The 19,413-nt window shown below is 43.5% G+C and overlaps 2 non-coding genes across 2 annotated transcripts; one reads left to right on the top strand and one right to left on the bottom strand.

Moving 5' to 3' along the window:
• Positions 1-2,008: 2,008 nt before the first annotated feature.
• Positions 2,009-2,083, bottom strand: Trnas-cga (transfer RNA serine (anticodon CGA)). Its single transcript has one exon. It is a non-coding gene; the product is annotated as a tRNA-Ser (tRNA).
• Positions 2,084-3,130: 1,047 nt separating this feature from the next.
• Positions 3,131-3,205, top strand: Trnas-cga (transfer RNA serine (anticodon CGA)). Its single transcript has one exon. It is a non-coding gene; the product is annotated as a tRNA-Ser (tRNA).
• The last annotated feature ends 16,208 nt before the right edge of the window (positions 3,206-19,413 follow it).

Below are 19,413 nucleotides of genomic sequence, written 5' to 3'. Positions count from 1 at the left end.
CAGTCCCAAATACGAGTCTAGCCCTCTACCTGTTCGATATCCCTATCAGTGACGGGTGGTGGGAGGGGATGTGGTAATCAGCGTTTAAATGTTGATCATTTGTCTTCTCTTCTACGTGTTTTCGCAACTGTAATTACTTGTGTACTGTTATATAAGACAGCATTACGGAACTTACTTGTGGGCTGTAAAAGTTAGTAACGACTGTGATTTAAAGTCGCTATTAATGGTGATATGTTAATTTGATAATAAGATATTATTCAGTTTTTTTTATCATCATAAAAACATTACGGAGTTTCGATCGTGGCTTAAATGAAAGGTATTTTTCATATTAAATCGACACTTTTAATCACTTTAACTTACTGTTACGGGTGCCATAGATTCTGTAAGTTACATCGGAATTATAGTATTTTACGTTTCTGCGAGCGATCGTCTGACGATTAACGTGTTTTGTTAACTGACGAGTATTATGTATTTTGACATTACGCTTTCCGTATGACATCGTGTCTAAACTCAGCGAAATAGATTTTAGACCACTTGAATTTTCACTGGTATGACACGCCCACTTCATCTTCCCATTTCCTGCTAAGCTTTTCTTCAGCTGCACAATCTTTCTTCTCCATTTGCCCCCCTATGCGAAGGTAATTTCTTCTGTAAAGGTTTCACATAGAGGTCTTTCCTCCACTCTATTTCTGATACCTCCTAAAATGGCGCTTTATCTCTCGTGTTAAATATCAAAATACATCTGTAGAGCCTCTGATAAAATACAGACACCGTACTACACGTTAAACAGATATAACATGCAATTACTGAAATTACAACACTTGCTACACTAAGGTGAGCACCTGCCATCGCTTGCGCTTTGACGTTTTCAGGGTCGTGACAGAGAACACCTAATCACGGTCTGCCGTCTTTGCCGCTACCTTCGCGCAGGTTGCCACTTTCGCCCTACAGATGGCAGGCAGCTGTCACTTTCGCTATTCGAGCCCGTGAACTCAAATTGTCGCTCATGCGCCGGACTCCTGTTCAAAGGTTTTTTTCACAGATTATGTACGAACATTGAAAGTGAATGTTGCAACTGAACTAGAAAAATAATTTTCACGGAAGGAACCATATTACCAAGGTTGCAATGAAACAATTACGGTCTCGTATTTACTGGAGACCTCTAATTTACAGTTCATATCCCGCACCCAAGAGCGAAATCATCACCTATGCGCAGACCTGTCAGTAGCAGCTGACCCTATCTTTATCATCTCGAATGAAGTCTCTAACTCACTCTTTTCCTACTTACCTGTCACGTTGCACACCTTCGTTCACAACCTCACATTTTGTCTTTAATACTATTTCAATTAACTTTCTCTCTAATCCTGCCTGATTCCAATTTTAAAAAGTCATTCCACTAGCATTATCTCTGGGCACAAATCCAATATGTAGCAAATTCGTACTTTTATGTCAATATAAACTTTGATTTTTAAAATTTACTTAAAATTATATATGGGAGCAGCAAGTAGGACTCTGTCTGCACTAAGTAGTAAATATAAGTAACAAAATGTAGCTTGTTGTTAGAGCACAGAATTACTGAAAATTGTTACAGTTTTCCGTATCTAAAGTTATTATACACGTAGAGGCTTCAGAGATGTACGTGAAGCAAAATTTCTTTTTTAATGCAATTACACTGACTTATTCATCTTGGGCTATCATCAGCTTTCAGTCAGACACGATATTCAGTTAAGGCGTAACGAAGCAGCACGCTTTAATACTTCTCTTTAAAAGGGCGTAGCTCTCAAATAGAGTGAATATTTTCTCATTACCAGAAGTTGTACCTTAAAAAAATCTTTCTGTAGTATGTAACTGAAGCACCCGAAGATGCGGAAGTTCCTACATCGAATATCAGTGGGTGCAGCTGTTTTGAAATGTTTAAGGGCAGTGAGAACCTCTAATAACAGAATGAGATTTTCACTCTGCAGCGGAGTGTGCGCTGATATGAAACTTCCTGGCAGATTAAAACTGTGTGCCCGACCGAGACTCGAACTCGGGACCTTTGCCTTTCGCGGGCAACTGCTCTACCAACTGAGCTACCGAAGCACGACTCACGCCCGGTACTCACAGCTTTACTTCTGCCAGTACCTCGTCTCCTACCTTCCAAACTTTACAGAAGCTCTCCTGTGAACCTTGCAGAACTAGCACTCCTGAAAGAAAGGATATTGCGGAGACATGGCTTAGCCACAGCCTGGGGGATGTTTCCAGAATGAGATTTTCACTCTGCAGCGGAGTGTGCGCTGATATGAAACTTCCTGGCAGATTAAAACTGTGTGCCCGACCGAGACTCGAACTCGGGACCTTTGCCTTTCGCGGGCAAGTGCTCTTCCAACTGAGCTACCGAAGCACGACTCACGCCCGGTACTCACAGCTTTACTTCTGTCAGTACCTCGTCTCCTACCTTCCAAACTTTACAGAAGCTCTCCTGCGAAACTTGCAGAACTAGCACTCCTGAAAGAAAGGATATAGCGGAGACATGGCTTAGCCACAGCCTGGGGGATGTTTCCAGAATGAGATTTTCACTCTGCAGCGGAGTGTGCGCTGATATGAAACTTCCTGGCAGATTAAAACTGTGTGCCCGACCGAGACTCGAACTCGGGACCTTTGCCTTTCGCGGGCAAGTGCTCTACCAACTGAACTACCGAAGCACGACTCACGTCCGGTACTCACAGCTTTACTTCTGCCAGTACCTCGTCTCCTACCTTCCAAACTTTACAGAAGCTCTCCTGCGAAACTTGCAGAACTAGCACTCCTGAAAGAAAGGATATAGCGGAGACATGGCTTAGCCACAGCCTGGGGGATGTTTCCAGAATGAGATTTTCACTCTGCAGCGGAGTGTGCGCTGATATGAAACTTCCTGGCAGATTAAAACTGTGTGCCCGACCGAGACTCGAACTCGGGACCTTTGCCTTTCGCGGGCAAGTGCTCTACCAACTGAACTACCGAAGCACGACTCACGCCCGGTACTCACAGCTTTACTTCTGCCAGTACCTCGTCTCCTTCCTTCGGTTCGCAGGAGAGCTTCTGTAAAGTTTGGAAGGTAGGAGACGAGGTACTGGCAGAAGTAAAGCTGTGAGTACCGGGCGTGAGTCGTGCCTCGGTAGCTCAGTTGGTAGAGCACTTGCCCGCGAAAGGCAAAGGTCCCGAGTTCGAGTCTCGGTCGGGCACACAGTTTTAATCTGCCAGGAAGTTTCACCTCTAATAACGTCTACACCTAACTGTAATCAGGTTCTAGCATCATATATTTTCACAAATTGAAGCTGGTTTTCCTAATAACTAGTGTAAAGCTAGGTTAATTAACCACTGAAGAATCATCTCCAGGGAAACAACTTGTGAACTTGAAAGCCCGTCACTACTTTATGCTTTAACCTGCGAGTTCATAAGAGACTATGATCCTGGTTGTAATGCCCAGAAAGATTCCCCTGTATATGAAATCCGACCCACAGTTGAACAACGCAATCAGACTAACTTTGTTTTAGAAATCGTAGTGACATTTAGAAAAAGTAGTGACAAGGAATTTTCTCGTAGCGCAGTGGAGTAATTAAAGGCGGGGTTTAGCATAAATGAAACCAACACGAATCTGAAACCATAATCGTTACAGCAGATCTCCTGTAGCTACTCGCTATCTCTGCCTAAGACTTACACCTTATATCCGTAATTCGCGTAATTGAAATACATTTGCACTCTGTATCCTACAGTGCTTAATTAAACGAAAAGAGTTGAGCTAGCGTGATACAAACGGGTTTCTGTCGCTGCAACATGAACTTACCCGGCTAGTTGAAAATTTCATTTAAAAATAAGAAAGTACTATCACCGGTGAAAAGAACTTATTCTCTCTCTTCTTGGAATATAGTGAAAGCAAAATATAGTTCGTTTGAGATTATAATTCGTAAGTAAACACAAGTAAAGATTTGAATTAAGATTAAGGAAGTGAAAAATAAGTTCATAAGAATCCTAAACTGCATGACTACTGGATATATATTGTTCGCAGAATGAATAGAAAATCTCAAGTTTCACACACAAGTGCCATTGAATGTTCTATATGTCTTTATGTGACAATACATATACGAAAGAAGAGGAGAGTCACCCTATAACCGTATTAAAGCCCGTGATGTTAGTTAGTGAGTGGAAAAACCGTGAGAAAGTCTACTTGCAATTCCAGAAGACTTAACTGAAACTGGAAACTGTGAACTCGACAAGCAACTAATATTGCCCACTTGGAATACGACTTCACATATCTGGAATAAATAAATCTGGTGCTCTACAAAGGATGAATACACAAATATAGTGCAAACAAGCTACTAACTAAACTATTTGGCACGTCCTCACGGCATCAAACATAAGAACAGAGTTTCTTCCTTTGTTCACTGACCATGTGACCCTCGCCAACCGATCCTGTCCTTCAAGCACTTCTTTTGGCTGGCTCACCTCCGGGAATAGGCGACCTGCATTGCAGTTGCCATATAAGGATAAAATACTGTTGCACATGGATACGTGACTAAAACTCCTTGATCAGACAAGAACCTACTGAAGTGCATAGTATGAAAGGTGTCTAAAAGCAAACAACTTTTAAACTTTCAATACGAAACGATCATATGACGCCATATATCAAATGTCGGTCTTTATTTGGTATGTAATAATCAAGAAACAAAGTTCTCAGGACGATTTAGTCAGAATATTGACTCGATTGTGGAAATAAAACACAAAGATAGAGACATCACAGAAGTAAGCATTAAAATTGTCATATAGTAAAGTATTTCTGAACTAGTTTTTTTCCCATGAAGTAAAGTTTTAATACTGATGACTGTTAAATGTTTGTAGGGCAAACTGAAATGCTATTTTATCGAAAGTACACAAAAATATCTGAATATTAATAGGTCTATCATCGAGCATTGATATGGCATTACTTCTACATTTACACCATCCTCCGCAAGCCGCCTAACGGTGTGTGGTGGAAGGTACTTCTGTTACCACTAATTGATACCCAATTCCCTATTCCACTTGCTATGACATGTGGGAAGAATGATTGTCGGTCAGTCTCTGTATTTGCTCTAATTTTTCCAATTTTGTCGTCGTGGTCATTTTAAAATATGTACGTGGGAGGAAGTAATATGTTGTCCGACACTTCCCGGTAAGTGCAGTAGCAAACCTCTCCGTGGTGCACAGCGCCTCCCTTATAACGCCTGCCACTGAAGTTTTGTGGAGCATTTCTGTAAGGCTATCGCACCGACCAGACAAACCAATGAAAAATGGTTCAAATGGCTCTGAGCACTATGGGACTCAACTGCTGAGGTCATTAGTCCCCTAGAACTTAGAACTAGTTAAACCTAACTAACCTAAGGACATCACAAACATCCATGCCCGAGGCAGGATTCGAACCTGCGACCGTAGCGGTCTCGCGGTTCCAGACTGCAGCGCCTTTAACCGCACGGCCACTTCGGCCGGCCAAACCAATGAAGAAACGAACCGCTCTTCGATGGATCTTCTCTACCTCTTCTATCTGTCCTACTTGATAACAATCCCAGATAGATAAACAATACTCAAGAATCGGTCGAACAAGCACCTTGCAAACCACCACATCCGACGCTGAGTTATATTTCCTTAAGATTCTTCCTATAAATCTCAGTCTGAGATCTGATTTTCCTGCTGTTTGTTTTATGCGGACATTCCACTTAAGATCGCCCTGGACAGTTGCTCCTAGATATTTGACGGTAGATATTGTTTGTCAGCTACAGATTAGTTGTTCACTAGAGAATTTCTTTTCCTGTGTGCGGGCAATATGTTACACTTATTCACTTTTATAGACAACGGCATGATCGGCGAACAGTCTTCAGATATTTTCTACTAGATCATTTGTTTATATTGTCAAAAGTAACGGTCTTGAAATTTCCTGGCAGATTAAAACTGTTTGCCGGACCGAGACTCGAAATCGGGAGAGCACATGCCCGCGAAAGGCAAAGGTCCCAAGTTCGAGTCTTGGTCCGGCACACAGTTTTAATCTGCCACGAAGTTTCGTATCAGCACACAGTCCGCTGCAGAGTGACAATGACACTCTGTTAACGGTCCTATTACATTTCTCTGGGTTACTACGGAAGTTATCTTTTATTTACTGTTAGCGTCGCCCATATACTGTTGTAAGATTATCTTATGATTTTTTGTGAACTCTCTTCTCGTAGCGCCTACATTCAGAACAACTGCATTTCATTCTAGCTTGCAACAGGGTATATTTGGACGCAGGAGTGTCCATTCCTTACAGGCACAACAAGGGCCACAGGTCGAGAGCTTTTTGTTCCAGTAGCTCCAAGGATTTTCAGTTGTGGTTCAAAACCGGAGATTTTGTTGGGCACAGTATGTGTGCTTCCTCCCGTAAGTTTCTCACGCCAGTGCTTAATACTTTTGCCCTATGTACGTGATCACGGTTCTCCTTGTTCGTCACGGACTTCTTTCGATCGCAGTTGTGAACTCCTTGTACAGCCAGATTTCTTCCACAGCTGACAATACCTATTCGAGGGGGCATGGCGACAAACCTACAAATTGTCGTATAGATACATCCTTGGCATGATCGATTTCGACACGGCCGAAGACAATCTTTCTGCTTACTACCAGTTTTCTACACTCGTCTAACAGTCGATTCTTACTCCCTCTCATTCTACATCATAAGCTAGAAATTACCGTTAATGTCCATTCACAATGTGACCAACATGCTGCTCGGTGAACTTCACACATTTCTTTTCTAAGGAAGGTTGCAGCGTATTTTCTGCAGAAGTAAAGTACACGCTGTGCTATAAGATTTGCCATCACTGAAGACTAACACATAAAATGTATGTGGATGTAGGTGAAAGACATGTTTATTCGCGTAAGAAAAACAAAGATAAGTCTGCTTGGGTCGTTAGGTAAGATATAACACCTGCAAGAGACACGTCCCAAGCTGCTTCATTATGGCTTATTGTGTGCTAAGTGAGCAAGTAATTTCCGCGCCGAGGTAATCTGATTTTCGTCACGCTCGTGCGGTTGCAGAGACTGTTTCGAATCGACCGCTGCCGCTTACTTTTTGCTACCGTTAAGTCACGCGGAAAACTTGATACGGAGCACAAACTAGAAATCGCAGAGTCACTTCGCCGGGTAAGAAGTGGTCTCCAGTGTAAAGAAAGCCGAGAGTAAACGAGTTAGATCGTCCGCAGCAAAATGGGATGTCCTTGGTGGCCTCTTTCTTCAGTGTTCGAAGTGTCCTTGATGAGAGTCAATGGACGCTATCCGTTTTACACGTGCACCTGGGAGCTATCACGTGGACTGCAGAGTAACACTTACAGAATGACGTTACGCTGACTGGTGGGTTGTACTGAACATTGCAAAACATTGCATCATTCGTTAATGGAATAGGAAAGGGGTGTGAAGGTACCATATTGGCACTAGACGTACCGTCTGCCGCATACCACCAAAGTGGCTTCGAAATGTATACGAGGCATGTTCAGTAAGTAAGTGTACTGTGACTATAACGGACTTCTTTTTCATTTTTTGTGGTTTGGCAACACTGAGTGGTAGAGGGAGAGATCTTCTGATCGGAGGCAGCATAACAGGAACACGGTAGTATCTAAACTCACCTTGTAGTCTCCAGTTGCGTAAAAATTGGTAATAAATCACGCCAAGTACGAATTATATTCTGTGACCAACTTCCTACTTGCGGAAGAGTGACACCTACGGAAATTTTTTCGCGAATCAGAACGGTTTACCGCAAAGGTGTTATGAACACAACGATTGTGTTTAAATGGTGTAGGGAGTTTATTGGAGACATGGAAATGGTTCAAATGGCTCTGAGCACTATGGGACTTAACTTCTGAGGTCATCTGCCCCTAGAACGTAGAACTACTTAAACCTAACTAACCTAAGGACATCACACACATCCATGCCCGAGGCAGGATTCGACCCTGCGACCGTAGCGGTCGCGCGGCTTCAGACTGTAGCGCCTAGAACCGCTCGGACTCTTCGGCCGGCGAGACATAGAACATGTTCATGACAAACAGAGGAGTGGTAGACATTCCGTTTTGATTGCTGAATTGGTGTAAAAAAAAAAAAAAAGACAGGAAACTGTTTGTGATGACTGCCAACTGACAGCGGAGGAAATTTGTGCGATGTTTCCGCAACCCTCCACAACTGTCTTACATGAAACACTAACAGAAACGCTGGAACACGGGAAACTGTGCGCAAGTTGTTTCAGGATCTCCTGAAACAGCTACAGAGCAACACAAAAAAAATTTGCGCCAGTAGTGACCGCGAGTTTTCTGAGTGACTTCAATTGGAAGGTAAGGATTTTCTGACCTCTATTCTGAATGTGGATGAAACGTGGGTGACTCATAACACGTTTGAGACAAAGCAGTCGTCACAGTGCCGTCACACAAATTCCCCATCCGCCAAAAAATTGAAAACCACAATTTCGCGCAAAAAAATTGTGGCCGTCAGTGTTTTGTGACCGAGAAGGCATTCATTATGGTCTAATTTCTGCCTCAAATGGAGACCAACAGTGCACAGTGATATTGTGAGACCCTAAAAAAATCAGAAGGAACATTCCAAATTACAGAAGGGGAATGCTAATGAGAGAATTGTGCCTGTTACACGGGGACGCCCGTCCTCACGCAGCCTTAGCCGCTAAGGCGCTTTTGGCTTCATTTGGTTGGAATGTTTTGAAACCCCCCTCCCCCGTATTCTCCAGACTTAGTGCCTTCAGCGTATCATTTTTGACCTCCCTGAAGGCACACATGAGCGGAATTAAAATTTTCAACCGATGAGAGGGATGCTTAAGTCGGGGAAGGAGCTAGTGGTAGAGTTCTTCGAGGAGGCCATGAAAAAGCTCGTGGCACGACTCGCCACATTCATTGCATTCACTGAATGGAATGGCGATTATGTGGAAAAATAGTCAACAACTGTATGAGAAAAGTCACGAGATAGTGATATATACACACACACACACACACACACACACACACACACACACAGAGAGAGAGAGAGAGAGAGAGAGAGAGAGAGAGAGAGAGTAGTAGTAGTAGTATCGCGTACGGTTGCACTGACGGAGCTGTCATTCGAACTTAAGTGATTGAAGTGAAAAGATTTCCTGCGTGACCGTGAGCGCACGGCCGGAATTAACAGACATTGAACGCGGTTTATAGTTGGAGATAGATGCATGGGATACGACATTTCGGAAATCGTTAGGGGATTCAACATTGCGAGATCCACAGCGACAAGGGTGAGCTGAGAATATCAAATTTCAAGCATTACCTCCCACCACGCGGACAACGGAGCGGCCGACGGCCTTCACTTAACGACAGAGAGCAGCGGCGTTTGCGTAGAGTTGGTAGTGCTAGCAGACAAGCAACGCTGCATGAAATAACCGCAAAAATCAATGTGTGACGTACGACTAACGTACCCATTAGAACAGTGCGGCGAAATTTAGCGTTAATGGACTATGGCAGCAGACGACCGACGCGAGTGTCTTTGCTAACAGCACGACGCCACACGCAGCGCCTTTCCTGGGTTCGTGACGACATCGGTTGGATCCTAGACGATTGGAAAACCGCGGTCTGGTCAGACGAGTGTCAATTTCAGTTGGTAAAAGGTGATGGTAGGTTTCGAGTGTGGCGCAGACCCCACGAAGACATGGACCCAAGTTCCCAAAATGGCACTGTGCAAGCTGGTGGTGGCTTTGTGATGGTGTGGGCTGTGTTTACGTGGAACGGACTGGGTCCTACGGTCCAACTGAAGCGATAATTGGCTGGAAATGGTTATGCTCGGCTACTTGGAGACCATTTCCTACCATTCATCGAATTCATGTTCCCAAACAATGGAGTTTCTACGGATGTCAGCGGTCCATAACTGTTCGCGATTGGTTTGAAGAACAGTCTGGACAATTTGAGCGAATAATTTGGCCACCGAGACCGCCCGACGTGAACCTCGTCGAACATTTATGGGACGTAATCGAGAGATCAGTTCGTGTACAAAATCCTGTACGACAACCAACATATTAGCAATTATGGACGGCTGTACGGGCAGCATGGCTCTGCAGGGGACTTCCAACGACTTGTGGAGTCCGCTACGCCAGGCAAAAGGAAGTCCGACACGGAGGTATCTCATGATTTTTTTCATCTCAGCATATTCTTCCCACGCGTCAATAGATTAGATTAGATTAATTATTCATTCCATAGACCCATAAATGAGGGAATCCTCCTGGGTGTGGGACATGTCAGATAAACACATTACAAAAATGTAATTAGAAAAAACTTGAGTTTCATTAATTTTGATGATCCTCAATCAATAAACAGTAAAATTATGTGCAAGAATTAAATTTAAACTTCTAATATTTACAGGTTTAATACTTACATCTGCTTTCATTAAATCCATCATTCAGACATTTGCTAGTATCTTGGCTATTACAACCAAGTATTGTGAAAAATTAAAGTATAATAAATTTTCATTAAAATGGTCTACTGCACTTGTTGGAAACTCATGGATGGAATAGAAGGAGTTGGCTACCAAACGTTCTTTTAAATTATGGTTAAATTGTGCCTTGTCAGAAACTAATATCCTAATGGTTGCTGGTAACTTATTGAAAATATGCGTTGCTGAATACTGAACTCCTTTCTGGGCAAGAGTAAGTGATTTTAAATCTTTGTGTATATTTTTCTTATTCCTACTATTGATACTGTGTACTACGCAGTTTGTTGGAAAAAGAGATGTATTATTTACAACAAACTTCCTTAAGGAATAAATATACTGAGAAGCTGTGGTTAATATGCACAATTCTTTGAATAGGTTTCGGTATGATGTTCTTGGATTTTCACTACTCATTACTCTTATTATACGCTTCTGTACTCTAAACAGTACTCTTCAATGGAACAGGAAAGGGGTGTAAAGGTAGTGATACTAGAATACCCTCCGCCACCTATAGTAAGCTGGCTTGCGGAGTGTATAATTATGTTGATTAAAAAATGTAAATGTCGTGTGACTAGGACCTCCCGTCGGGTAGACCGTTCGCCGGGTGCAAGTCTTTCCATTTGACGCTACTTCGGCGACATGCGCGTCGATGGAGACGAAATGATGATGATTAGGACAACACAATACCCACCCGTGAGCGGAGAGAATCTCCGACCTCGCCGGGAATCGAACCCGGGCCCTTAGGATTGACATTCTGTCGCGCTGACCACTTTTTTTTAAATCTCATTTTGTTCGCTTTCGTTCGTTGCATCTGCGCGGGGCGGACGTCGTAAGGCATCCGTTTAAGTTCGTTGTAGATCGATTAACTCACTTTTTTTTTTATTACAGAGGGCAGCTAACCCTCTGACCGAACACGCTGAGCTACCGTGCTGGCACCACTCAGCGGTGTCGTGGGGTTTCCTACCGTGTGGTTCCCTACGAGCAGTGGCACACTAAACCTGTCAGAGGCCCGGGCCAGCAAAACAAATCGAGGCTCCCCTTGCTGCCCCCTCCCTCCCACCTCGATACACAGGATTTCTCCGAGAGTTTCAAACGCAAACGGAAGGAAGTCCCACATTGCTTGTCATCTTCATTTTGTGTCGTGAAATTTACAAGGTATAACGTTATTTTACGTAACACTGAAAGTGACTGCTTTCGTAATCTCGTTACTATTATTTAATACATATGTTGCCCCTTATACGACAAAAATCATTACATGATTTTTGTTGTTCGAATCTATTTTTTATGTTTCGCAACTAAGTCGGCATAGAGCGAGGGGGGTGTATAAAAATGAATTCCTATTTCCCAAACGAGGAAGGTCACTGTCTACATAAAACTTCGTTCAGTGCATGGTGGAGAGTACTTTACTTACGGATTTCAACAAAAGCCACAGTGTTGCTCCGATCTTGATGAAATTTTGTACATTTGATCTTCAAAAGCAGGGGAACCTCACCGTCTACGTGAAATTTCATACGGTGCGTGGCGGAAGGTGCCTTACAACAGAATTACACACAATTTGACTGATCAGCTTGGGAGTTGGCTCATGTATGTATGTTTTCGTGGTGAAGGTATTTACACGAGCCAACGTATGCTGTATGGCGGATGGTTGGCCTACCTTTAAATAAATTCAACATAGTCTCGTCAATCAGCATGAACGTTGGCAGATTTACGTACGTTTTCAAGGACGGGGAAAGAGGAGATGGCATAACGGAGGCAGAGGAGGAGATATACGGAGAGAGAAGAACGTGATGGGGGCGGGAAGGGGGGAGGAGGTGCATCCAGAGAAGTGAGAGGGAGCAGCAGGACAGAGAGAGGGGGAAGGTGATGAATGACTAATGCAACACTGTAATAAATACATAAATTAGGGGTGTTATTGTAAATCTGATGAACTATTAGAAAAAGCGGAGCAGGAGGTGGACAGAGACGGGAAGAAGGACGGAGAAGGAGAGGAGGATGGAGAGGATGAGGAAGTGTTGTGAGAGAGGGGGGCAGATGGAGGAGATGGAAAGAGAGACGGATGGGCGGAAGGAGGAGATGGATAGAGAGACGAGATAGGACTAAATGGAGAAGAGAGATGAGGGGAGAGGGGATGAACTGTCATAAAACTGGGATGAATAAATATCCGGGCAACGCCTGGTTTACAGTTAGTAATTAGATAAAGATTTACGAGACAATGGGCGTGTTCATCTGAAAGAAATTACAGAATATTTCCCTATGGTTAGATGCGGCGTATAAAGTCTCGATAAGTAAAGTGTTGTTCTTGATGTCTAGAGATGATAAAATTCGTTTCTTAATAGAGATGATTCCACCAAAGTTCATCTAGTTGGAATTTCATCTTTATAAAATGAACTACAAAATAATTAACCGAAAAATGCTCCTGTTGGAGCACCATAAAGGCAAATATGATCGTGTTAAAAAGTCTCTGACAGAAAAGTGGGCAACCAGCTGTCTGAGTCCTCATTCCGCCTTCCTCACCAAAAATTCTGGAAGCTTCACAGGACGAGTGACCATGTTATGTAAGAAATTTACCAAGTAAAATTTCAGTTTTGTTGAGAAAAAAATTCTATAAATAGCAGATTGTGTATTAGAACTTTAGAAATACCGTTAAAAGCGTACTTTTGTGAATGAGATGCGCCAAATACAAATAATTAGTTTCGTATGATATATGTGACGAAACTCCAGAATCGGCAAGTTAACTTTGCGAAATTATTGATGCTGATCGACGACGACACAGTCAGAGATACGGTGACAACGCCTGTACTGAGGGTGAACGGCTGGGGTAGACAAGCAGTGGGGCAGGCTCAGTTCGCAAACACCTCGTTAGGGAACCGGTTGCTTTGGACAGCTTCGCAACCTGCTGCACCGTTGTAGGAAACCCCACGATAGGAAACCCCACGCAGCCCACTCAGCTACCGGGGTCGGACATTATGTTGATGAAGTGGAGCGTTTCCTGAGCATCCGACATGCAGACTTCTATCCGCCTAATCATTAGTCACTGGGAAAAATGTGTCCCGTGGAAGGGACAACAGGGGACTGACACCACCAGTGCGTTTCATGGACGCAGCTTGGTTGTTACCCTTCGTATATTAGATGGGAGTTACCCACCGTTTCGTGTTACCATCTCCGGCTTAATATGGTTTCCCCTACCCTGAAGTCCATCTACAGTTACTCCTCAGAATCTGTGGACGACCGCCACGACAGCTTCCTGGTAGAGCCCAGCGGCATTTCAGAATATTCCCCAGCCAGGGGAGAAGCGTGTGCAGATGGACGTGTGGAGGGGAGCGGCCGGGTGGCTCTGAGCAGCGCCCGCGGGCCCCGGGGCGTCGGCACAGTGGTCGGCCTCAGAGCAAGGTCGGCTGGACTGGCCTGGACTGGACTGGACTGGGCTGGGCTGCTCACTCTGGCCCTGGCCGGCCGCCTCGCCGCTGACGTCTCAAATTACCCACGGCGCCCAATGGCTGCCGCCCGTATAAGCTGAAATACGCGCGCGGGTCGCGCCCTTGCGTGACGCACCCGTCTGGCGGATGGATGGCTTCTTCCGCCTTTGACGCAGGCCGTAACCAGGAAGACCTTACATCCAGAAAAAAGGGAAAAACTGCACTGCTAATTCGTCTTTTCAGATTCATATCTCATGTAGGACACCTGCAATGTTTGTGCCGCTCTAGATCAATTTGGTTTTGACCTTTGTAATTACTACAGTTTATTTGTGGGAAAATAGAATTAGTTTTTGTGACCTTTACTGTCACATGTATGGCCTAGTCGGTCTAGATTTCCAGTACAGTAAAACCGAAATGGACAGTGTCTTGAAAGGAGGATATAAGATGAACATCAGCAAAAGCAAAACGAGGATAATGGAATGTAGTCGAATTAAGTCGGGTGATGCTGAGGGAATTAGATTAGGAAATGAGACACTTAAAGTAGTAAAGGAGTTTTGCTATTTGGGGAGGAAAGTAACTGATGATGGTCGAAGTAGAGAAGATATAAAATGTAGACTGGCAATGGCAAGGAAAGCGTTTATGAAGAAGAGAAATTTGTTAACATCGAGTATAGATTTAAGTGTCAGGAAGTCGTTTCTGAAAGTATTTGTATGGAGTGTAGCCATGTATGGAAGTGAAACATGGACGATAAATAGTTTGGACAAGAAGAGAATAGAAGCTTTCGAAATGTGGTGCTACAGAAGAATTCAGAAGATTAGATGGTTAGATCACATAACTAATGATGAGGTACTGAACAGAATTGGGGAGAAGAGGAGTTTGTGGCACAACTTGACCAGAAGAAGGGACCGGTTGGTAGGACATGTTCTGAGGCATCAAGGGATCACAAATTTAGCATTGGAGGGCAGCGTGGAGGGTAAAAATCGTAGAGGGAGACCAAGAGATGAATACACTAACCAGATTCAGAAGGATGTAGGTTGCAGTAAGTACTGGGAGATGAAGAAGCTTGTAGAGGATATGGTAGGATGGAGAGCTGCATCAAACCAGTCTCAGGACTGAAGACCACAACAACAACAAAAATTATACTGTGTTTAAAATTAGTTGCGACTTTTGACGTTTGGCTCAGCGGAGGGAACGTGACGCCGTTGGCCGGGTAACACCAACGGCGAGCAGGCTTTGCCTACCACGCCACAAGCGCTTCGGTTGGTAAAGCGCCTTTGTTGCCACACCGTGGATAAACATTACCACGTTGTGTCGCGCTTTAGATGCATCTACGTCCGCTATCTTTCGTTGGAGCGTGGTATTTTCTGGCGCTTAAGTGTTATGCCGTCATCAGGTTTTGCGATGGATTTGTATTAATAAAAACAGAGCACCACCCCTGAAAACGCAAGATTCATAACGAAAGTGGACATTCAGCAACACATTAAATGGGTTTGAAAATATGTTCTGCTGCAAAATATTACTTCGAAATCAACAATAATAATGGACATTGCGCTATACCACTCTGTTGTGATGGATAAAGCTACAACAATCCAGTGGATGAAAAGGGATGTTTCGCTCCGGGTACAAAGAAATGTTCCACTGGATAAAGTTGAAAATAACATGGATAGAAATGTAGAAATGTGTGTCAAATCTTATGTGACTTAACTGCTAACGTCATCAGTCCCTAAGCTTACACACTACTTAACCTAAATTACCGTAAGGACAAACACGCACACCTATGCCCGAGGGAGGACTCGAACCTCCGCCGGGATCAGCAGAACAGTTCATGACTGCAGCGCCTCAGACCGCTCGGCTAATCCCGCGCGGCTAACCTGGATAAGGCGAAGTTAATGGAACTTGATGTCCGCCCCATAGCTGAATGATCAGCGCGTTGGAATGCCTTGCACGGTGGCTCGGGTTTGATTCCCATCTGGGGTGGGAGATTTTCTCCCATCAGGGATTGGGTGTTGTGCTGTCCTCGTCATCATTTCATCCCCATTGTCGGCGCGCAAGTCGCCCAATGTGGCGTCGCACTCAATAAGACTTTCATTGCACGGCCGAGTTTTCCCGCCTGGGAACTCCTGGCCACTGATGCCATACGATCATTTCCAATGGAAGCTGAAGTGATCTACAAGCCAAAAACACCACGGTGCCAGGTCGACAAACTGGCTGACGCTAAAGGACATAGTTTAATCAGCCTTCGTCCGTATCACGGTAGTTTAAATCCGACTGAGAAGACGCTCAGTGAGGCTAAAATGCTGAAAAAAGAAGTCATTTGAACCGTTACACCGCAGGAAAGGTCTCTAGCTGCCGGCCATACCAAGAAGGTACTTGAGGAGGGATGGATTCACGAAGGACTGTGACGAGTTTTGAGTAACACGTACCTTCTCTTGTTGCCGTGTTAAAATCTGCTTCTTTTCTCAAAACAGAGCATAGTTTACAAATATTCATCTCACTAACATTCTAACGCAGTTGAAATTATGACAGAATCATGGCATAGTGTGTTATTAAACTAGTAAATGAGGGCAAGTCAGCTCAGTAGTGTATGAAAAAGCCCATTCTTAGAATAAAATAAAGGCGTAACTTCACTTATATTGTCACAAAACTCACAGCAGTTGTCATTTCACCAGCTATCGATGGTCCTTAAAAATTACATTATTTCACTAAAAAAAAAACTGTAGTTGCTCGTTATCGCGGCGGATATGAAAGTTCCGCATATTAATCATATAGCAAAATACTCCGCTTTTTGTGTGCTGTCATCTGCCGAAATCTTGTTTTGACACCTCGAACGGTCTATTTGATAAGTGGGATTTGTAACTATTTGTTTCTGACTTTTTCGCTGGCGCGTGCTTTCATTTTCTCGAAACTGCAGACAGATCGCTCCAGAATAGCAGTTCAGTATGTTTCTACATTTCATATGAGCCAACATGTGATCTAACACGCACGAAATGCAAATTCATAGCGTCCCTTATTTTTCACGGCAAACTTTAATAATTTCTTGCAGTAATACTGAAATACCACAATAACTATGAGCATTAACGAAATGATATGCAGTTCGTCATGAAGCTGACGAATTAACCTACAAGATGTGCGAGGTTCAGATGTTTTTAGCTGATACTTTCTTTACAGTCGTCTGAGAAAGATCGCAGATCGGTCAGCTTGTGTGGCTTGCTGTTCACGCAATTAGCTGCTGAGGCGCCCAGCTCACGCTACAAACTAAGCCTCTCTCCACTCCTTCCACCCTGAACTGTCAAGAGTCGCAACTAATTTTAAACGCACTATAGTTACCTTTTTTGCCTATGAGGTTATTGCACAAAAAGACGAAAAATAACTGTTTCGTATCGCAAGATTGTGTGTCAGCTTCATAGATAAAGCCTAAAACATTTGACGTGAAGTCTTAGAAGACTGTGATCAGCTCACGAGATTCAAAAAGACTCGCGGTAGCACCATACTTACGGAGGGTATAGCTCACGTAAAGGAAAATTAACAATTCTTGCGGCATCCGACGCAGATGGAGACCATAAACTGAAGCTGCTGGTAACAGGGAAGTCTGGTAAGCCTAGAGCTTTAAAAAATACCACTGCTTCTGCACTGCCTGCCCACCAAAAATTTGCTTTGATGAACAAAAATGTTTTAAAGTGGTTGTTAGAAGATTTTTTTCCAGAGACCAAAAGATACCTGTGGAAAAAGTGCTTGCCTTCCAAATCAATTTTAACGCTAGACATCGCTGGTTCACAAGATAATGAGGAAGAATTACACAATCCGTGCCTTGTTCTTACTCCATAACGTGACGAGTGTAATGCGGTCTATGGACCAAGACGTTTTACAGTGCTAAAAAAAGAGATATCGTCGTCGTTTGCTTCAGAAGCTTCTACAAGAAACAGAAGGCGAAGGAACCATCAAAGAATTTCTAAAGAAAACTAAGATAAAAAACGTAGTTTAATGGATAGCCGATCCATGATCTGAACTAAAGGCGGAGCCACTAAAAATATCTTGGAACCAGATTTTACAGAACGAAACGGATACCTACAGTGCACACGAAGATGACCACCGCAGGTAGAACTGATGAAAAAGCTTAATGGATGTGAAAATGCGAATTCGAATGTTTCGGAATGAATGACGAGTGATGAACAGTTTGAAGCGACCGATCTTGCAATTGTTGGAATGGTTAGTGAACTCGCTGAAGAAAGTGAACGCGAGGAATTGCCTGAAGAAATTCTACCAGTGATCACTCACATCGAGGGTTTGGCAGCGCCAGATGCGTCATTGCGTTATACTGAACAGCAAACGGAAGCTACTCCAACTGACTCCACGCTTCTTAGAAGATGACGCGACTTTGCTGTTAAAAAACTAGTCTCTATTTTAAAACAAAGGACTATGGACAATTTCTTTAAAATGCAACTTATGTTTTTGCAACTTCGAAATATGTGCGCATATATGCAAATATAACATAAGTAGTTACTATATTGTTTTTTGTTTTTTGATCATTATTGCGCTCATTAAGGATTAATTCATAATTTACGCATTGTGCTCATTAACGTTTATATATGACTTACCCATTTATTTAGTGATATTTCCATATTATCAGGGGTAGCCTCAGCTCCAATTAGCTCGAATTACCGGGGCTCCATTGTAGTGCGGATACCAGGTATACAACTTTGCTTCCGCCGTTTGCCGATAGGTGGCGACAACGGTAAGTAGCGGTCGAGAGAAACAGATCGCTGACGTCAGGCAGTTAGCTTGGACTTCGGTCAACATAACCTCATTCAAACATTAGTCGATTTGTGTCTGCATCATAAAGTTGTTCTTGATTGAAAATGTCGGTTTACGAGCCTAATTCTCTTCATTTGTGGGAGGTTTTACTGTTTCGTTTCACTAAGAAGAAAACAGCGGCTGAGTCTCATCGAATGCTTCCAAGCACGTATAGTAAGGACGCTATTAGTGAAAGAACGTGTCATGAGTGGTTTCAACAGCTCAAGAACGTTGATTTTAACATCGTAGTCCGGCATAATGGTGGATGAGAGAATGTTTTCGAAGATGCAGAATTGGGGACATTGCTGAGTGAAGACTCGCGTCAGACTCAAGAAGAATTGGCACGATTTGTGGGAGTAACACAGCAAGCCATTTCAAGGTTATGGGCATGATTCAGAAAGAAGGAACTTGGGTCTCGTGTGAGCTGAAACCAAGAGACGTTGAACGGCGTTTGTGTGTTTGTGAACAGTTGCTTCAGAGGCAAAAACGGAAGGGATTTCTGCATCGCACTGTGACCCGGAATGAAAAATGGGTTCATTACGATAATCCTAAACGTAAGAAATCATGGGGGTATCCCGGCCATGCTTCTGCGTCGACGGCCAAACCGAATATTGGCTCTGAGCACTATGCGACTTAACTTCTGAGGTCATCAGTCGCCTAGAACTTAGAACTAATTAAACCTAACTAACCTAAGGACATGACACACATCCATGCCCAAGGCAGGATTCGAACCTGCGACCGTAGCGGT

The sequence above is a fragment of the Schistocerca nitens genome, chromosome 4 (assembly GCF_023898315.1).
Source record: "Schistocerca nitens isolate TAMUIC-IGC-003100 chromosome 4, iqSchNite1.1, whole genome shotgun sequence".
Classification (NCBI taxonomy): domain Eukaryota; kingdom Metazoa; phylum Arthropoda; class Insecta; order Orthoptera; family Acrididae; genus Schistocerca; species Schistocerca nitens.
This window is presented reverse-complemented; position numbering and strand designations above follow the sequence as displayed.